Raw genomic sequence first — 6,163 nt, 5'->3', positions numbered from 1 at the left:
AATGTGACGTCACATCAAAATGCGTAACTTTAAATACATATAGTCAACACGTTCTACTTAATTAAATATACTTTTAATAAATGTTTTATCCTACAACATCATAGAGCAGCGGCACATTAAATACGCACTACAATGACAATACTTTAAAGCGATTTGAAGCGTGTTTTATTTTTTGTGGGGGGATGGGGGGCAGAGCTTTGTGACGCCGTGTGACGAGGGAGGGTGGGGTCAAAAGTCGTCCAAAATCGCGTGACGTCATTTATGGACAGCCCCTTAGGTCATTTAGCTCATGAGGTTTTGGTCTCATTGCCACCTCCACCATGAGCAGAGGCCGCGGGTAGAGGCCACGCACCGACACTCGGGGCAGTCGTCCCAACTGTTGAAGTGGCGAGCTGCCGGCTTGGACAGGAAGGCCATTGTCCGAAGCGTCGCCTGTATGTGTTCTTCTTTAAAGGCCGCCGGGTTATTAACGAATGTGTTGATTTTGTTTAATTCGGGATTGTGTTCGTGCGCCACTGCCATCGCAGGCAGAGATTCACCCAGGAGAGGGTGCCGTGTATCCATGCACTCCAGTGACATCCGCAGGGCCAGGCTCGAGCCAGTGCGTGACAGAGTTATTTGCTGAACTTGATCCATGTCTATCAGAGTGGGTCCCTGCCAAGAGGACCAGGCAATTCATCAGTGTTGGTTCAAGCAAGCCTGACTGCTGATTAGTCACCAAGTGTCCAATCCTCACCAGGATGCTGCTTGTGTTGAATCAATGATGCTGCTGAGATCTACTCTCAGAAGGCTGACGGGATGAGTAGAACCACTCGCATTGTTTATGTGGAGATACGGCTATGAGGAGGCAGTTATTGAGAGATGTCAACTACCTCGCCTGGTATACAGGGAGACGTGGGTTCGATCCCGACCCCGACACCTGTTTATTTGGAGTTTGCGTGTTTTTTCCGTGGTCGCGTAGATTCTTCTACGGCTCCTCTGGTTTTCCCCTCCACATTGAGAAACATACGTTTCTAGTATTTGACATATATTTTCAGATGATGAGCCACTTCATTGAGATATTATTTGTGACCAGGTAGTTTCTGAAAAAGAGCTATTGGACTAGTGGGCCTTACCTGGTAAATAAAAAGTTTAGTTCGGGCCACCTCCCGCACCACGCTTGTGAGCACAGGGACACCGCGTGCTCACCTCCAGACCGCATCACCAGCTTATACCTCGAGCTCACACCTTGAGCTCACGCCTTGAGCTCGAACTTTCAGTTCACACCTCCGGCTCATCACCTTCTGCTGAGCTCCACCAAGCACGCTCGGCTCAGGTTCTTTAATCACGAATACAGCAGCCGCGTTGTACAGACTCCACCAATATTCAGGGACATCTCCACCGCCACTCAGGGACATCACCACTGCTCAAGGACATCTCCACCACTCACAGCAGGGGCAACGGACACCACCGTTGACATTTCACAGATGTGATTGAGATGGTCAGCTGTGATTTCAGGTGCATTTTGATGACTCCATGAGAACCGTTCTTGATCTGCTGAAGTAGCAGCGATAATCCTCGTGCCACTTCTTTATTTCGTCCCAGAGCACCCTGCACCGACCGGGTCGTGACAGTGACAGCAGCAGTAGCGACATCGTGGCGCGTCACTGACACAGCTAAACACACATGAGCGGAGATGTAGTGGCGGCTGCAGGCAAAGCGCATCCCTCACATGAACAATAAATCAAGCTACACTCTAGCCCACAGATATGTCAAAGACAAAGATCCCCCGTAAAGATTTAACAGACTGGCATGCGAGGTAGCCTCAGCTAAATGAGTACCAGGCACTAATTTGAGACTGAGTCGATCACTGGTGTTGGCCATGAGCGGAAATTTAACTCCGGTCGCCGGCTTCGTAGCGCAGCACGCTAACATGCAAAGGGTGCAGCGATGTTGTAATGTTATTTATTTTGTATTATTTCTTATTTGGGGTGGTGGTGTTGGTAGGGGTCAAGGTGTTTATAGAGTTGGCGTTTGTAGGATAGGTAACGTTGATAGGACTGTTGTTGGGAAGAGTGATGGTGTCGGTTGGGGTGGTCGTATTGGTAGGAGTCATTGTGTTGGTAGGATTGGTGCTGGTAGGGTTGGTGTTGGTAGGGGTAGTAGTAAGAATAATGGTGTTGGTAGGGTTGGTGTTGATAGGGTTGGCGTTGGTAGGGTTGGTTTTGGTAGGAGTGGTGGTGTTCGTCGGAGTAGTTGCGTTTGGTCAGGGTAGCGGTGATGGGAGGGGTGGTAGTGTTGGTGGGTGTGCGGATTCTAAAGGTGGTGGAGTTGGTAGGAGTGGTGGAGCAGGCATTGATCCGGGCCATGAAGAGTGATTCTCTTTTCCCTCATGATCATGAGGCTGGACACATACTCAGCTGGGGTGATGTGGCTGGGAGTGGTAGTGAGGGTAGAGGAGGTAATGTTGGTAGGCGTGGGACTGGTCGAGGTGGTGGAGTTGGTAGGAGCGGGGGAGTTGGTGGTTGAGCTGGTAGGGATAATTGAGCTTATTGTAGTGCAGCGGGCATTGGTGCGTGCCATGATCATGAGGTGACACCACTCACGCTCAGCTGGGGTAATGGTGTCGGTCCTGGTGGTGGTGAAGGTGGAGAAGATGTTGTTGGTAGGGTTTGTAGGGTTGGAAGAGGTGGTGGTGTTAGTCAGGATAGCATTGGTAGAGGTGGTGGTATTTGAAAGTGTGATGGAGATAGCAATGTTGGTCGGGGTGGGGTTTGTCATGGTGGTGTTGGTAGGAGTGGTGCTGTTGGTAGGAGTGCTGGTGTTGGTAGGAGTGGTGCTGTTGGTGGGTGCGCTGTTAAGTGTTGGTGAGCTATTCATCATGGAGCAGCCATCCAGCCGAGTCTTGAGGGATCTGTGGGTCCTCTTGATTTTCATGGGGTGGCGCTTGCCCCGAGCCAATTTCCACATGGATCCTCTCATGTGGCGGCTTCGGTAAATTCGTCCACGTTGCGATGACTTCTGTTTAAAACCGGAAACAAAATCAGTATGAGAGGCAAGAGATTGCAGTCTCCTTCTTCCCCTGTTGGTCACATCCACTCAAATATTTTTTTTCACTTGCCATCTGCCACACCACCACCATTGATTGAACACGGGTGTTGTACTTGCCTTTCAGTCGCAAATATTGGACAACTATTTGTAATCCACAGCATGAACAATGTGTGTGCTTGTAATAAATGTGTGCGACTTTGTCGAGGGTGTGAGTGTGATTTTTTATTGTTTGTTCTTGTAACGTTCTAACCTGCCTCTCCTGGACATCTGTGAAAAATAGCTTAATAGCTCATCGGATTCCTCCAGTATAAATATTCTGATTCTGATTTGTGTCATCTATGCATGTGAGATTATGACATTTGCCTGAGTGATCTATATCCACGATGCCTCTCTGGGTGTGGTGTCTCTGTGTGTGTCTGTTGTGGTGTCCTGCTGATTCTCTATGTGACAGTGAAGCCAGCACACTCTCTCTTACCAGTTGATTCTTCCCAAGACTCTTAGGCTGGTAATGGTGACCCCTGTGCTCTCCACGTGGTAAGTGATGGCCACCGGCCCACTGTGCAGCATCTTCATCAAGGTCGTCCACCTTGAGGGAGACGGGTATTCTCCATCTTGCGGAACCGTCATCCAACAGCCTAAAGAAGAAGCTGCTTGAGGTACCATCTCGGCCAAGTTCGACCGAGCCTTTTATTTCAGGAGGTTGGTGGTGTGGACGGCCATTGCTGGCATGGCAGGAGGTCGCGGACGCCACTGTTGAAAACATTGCACAAGTATTTGTAATGTACAGCACGACAACAAGTATCTTTCCCTCTCTTTAGTTCAGCCTTGACTAACAGCTGGATTCTCGGCAATAAACAAAAGTCATTGGTCACGTGCCATGGCCCTGCGTAGTTTGATCCTCTGGTTTTTCCCTCCACATTTAGAAACATTTATTTCGATAATTTAGATTATTTTGCTGCTATGAATGTCCAAATGATGTCACTTTGTTGATCTATCATTTGTGACCAGGTTCCGTCTGAAAAATAAGTTAGTACCTCAGTGGGCTTTGTATGATGGGGGTGGTTTAGTTTTATTTGTTTGATTTTGGGTGATTTTTTAACCTTTCATGTACTTTGCACTATTATCATGTTTTTGTAGTATTTGTTGTTGTAATGTTCTTACCAGCCCCTACTGGACATCTGTGAAAAAGAGCTTCATAGCTCATCGGATTCCTCAACCATAAATAAATAGTATTATTCTGACTCTACTGGCTGGGGAAATAGTTCTGTCCGCACCAGGGCAACTCACCAACGCCGCACAAGGACAGCTGAGTCCAGCACATGTCCCAAATGCCACGCTGCCAGTAACAAAAAACACCCTTAAAGTTGCAGTGGATAATATTTAAGCATAATTGAGCAAGGTGTTTGCGACTTTGTCTAGGATGTGTGTGTGGATGTCATATATACTTGTGTGTGTGGTGTATGTGTAGGGGTGTTACGGGAGGGCGAACAAACACACGAGGGGTGGTTATGCCCGCACGCGGAAGGATGCTTACATCCACGTCCGCATCGGTTAGCCCTGGGGGGCTGTAACGGCGCTGTGATCTCCCACGGCCCCACCCCTCATGGGGGAGTTGCTATATAAGGCGGTGAGCCGGTGGGCACGGGGTTCAGTATTCAGCTTAACTAGTGAAGAGTGAAGACCGGCTAGATAGGCTCTGGGACTCCCCTGGATCGCTGTCCTTCTAAGGACCGACCAGGGCAAGCCAGTGGCGTGGCCCCGAGAGCCCAGAGCCGATGCTCTGGTAAGAGCCGGTCTGGTGACTAAGGGTGCCGTGATCCTAGCTTGGCCAGAGCTGGATCAGCTAGCCTCCCCTAGCTCTCGAGTGGAGGACCTGGGAGTAGGCTAGCCGGGCTAGAGTTAATGGGGTCTCCCTGTTAGACAGGTGAAGGGGCCGTTACCCCTTCGAGTGTTGTATACATTGGCCTGTGCTGAGTGAAACATTATAATAAATAAGTGTGCCTCCGACTACGTCGTCTACGTCTCATTGAACCTACTACATATGTGAGTGAGATTCTTATATCTACGCGAGTGATCTGTACGCGTGATACATCTCTGCGTGTGGTGGCTCTGCGTGTGGTGTCTGTTGCGGTGCCACGCTATGGTCTGTGTAATCGTGAAGCTGGCACTCACCACTGCATTCTTCAGCCACACTCCGAGGCTGAGGAGGGCGATCCCTGCACTCGCCACCTCGTAGGCGATGGCCACCGGCCTGCTGTGCAGCATCTCCATGAAGGTCTTCCACCCTAAGGGAGCTGGGTCGTCGTCTTCTCCTCCTCCTCCTTGGGGAACCTCCACGCCATGGCTGGGAGAGGAAGCGACTCGAGGCTCCCTCTTGGCTTCGTGATCTGCGAGCCGGTCGCTAATGTGGACAGCCACGATCGCTTTGGCGAGAGGTGGAGGCTGCCCGGCCTGTGGCGGTTGGACCTCCCAGGCTCCCCCCAGGTTAACCAGCCAGTTCGGGGAGAAAATTCTTCTCCTCCGTGGGCCCAGACGTGAGGAACGCGTAGCTCGTCACGAGCAGCGCCACGAGGGTGCGTGAGGTACTGCGCAGCCCATGAGCCTCCATGGTGACTGCTCCGGGAGAGGCTCCAGGAGGCTTCGTGCAGAGAGGCGCTCCTCAGCACGCAGCTCGCAGCGTGGCTCCAGCGGCACACTGGGCGGAAGCGGATATGACGTCACGGCCCGAGGACGGATGTATGTTGTGTCTCATCTGTGTGTCTGTATGTCTGTGTGTGTGTGTGCGGTACCGATCCAGCTCCTGACAAAGGAGTGGCAGCCTCTCCTCCGCAGTGAGCGTTCGAACATTCCACGTGGCCATCCATAGTGGCTTTCGTTGTTTCTAGAGGAGCCCCGAGGGTGAAGATTTAATCTCCTGGCTCCGCCAATTGGGGTTTGGCCAGGAGATGTTATAGACGCCTGTCCCCCCGGGGCCTCCGGCACAAGCTTATTAGTTACATATTTATGTTTAATTCGTAGTTTCGTGGTAATAAATTGAAGGTGGAGGGGTTACCAGCCCATCGCACCCGTCCAGAGCCCCCGTTTAGCCACTGTGGTGGTCACAGACGCCATGAGGGGAGAGGCCAATGGGCAT

The 6,163-nt window shown here is 50.9% G+C and overlaps 1 long non-coding RNA gene across 1 annotated transcript; it reads right to left on the bottom strand.

Moving 5' to 3' along the window:
• Positions 1-2,765: 2,765 nt before the first annotated feature.
• On the bottom strand, positions 2,766-5,374 carry LOC133353842 (uncharacterized). Its single transcript, XR_009756477.1, has 3 exons — positions 5,203-5,374; positions 3,506-3,780; positions 2,766-3,000 (listed from the first exon to the last, which is right to left on the bottom strand). It is a non-coding gene; the product is annotated as an uncharacterized LOC133353842 (long non-coding RNA).
• Between the last annotated feature and the right edge of the window lie 789 nt (positions 5,375-6,163).

The sequence above is a fragment of the Lethenteron reissneri genome, chromosome 45 (genome assembly GCF_015708825.2).
Source record: "Lethenteron reissneri isolate LAM-NWPU_2019-01 chromosome 45, ASM1570882v1, whole genome shotgun sequence".
In the NCBI taxonomy this organism is placed as follows: Eukaryota; Metazoa; Chordata; class Hyperoartia; order Petromyzontiformes; family Petromyzontidae; genus Lethenteron; species Lethenteron reissneri.
This window is presented reverse-complemented; position numbering and strand designations above follow the sequence as displayed.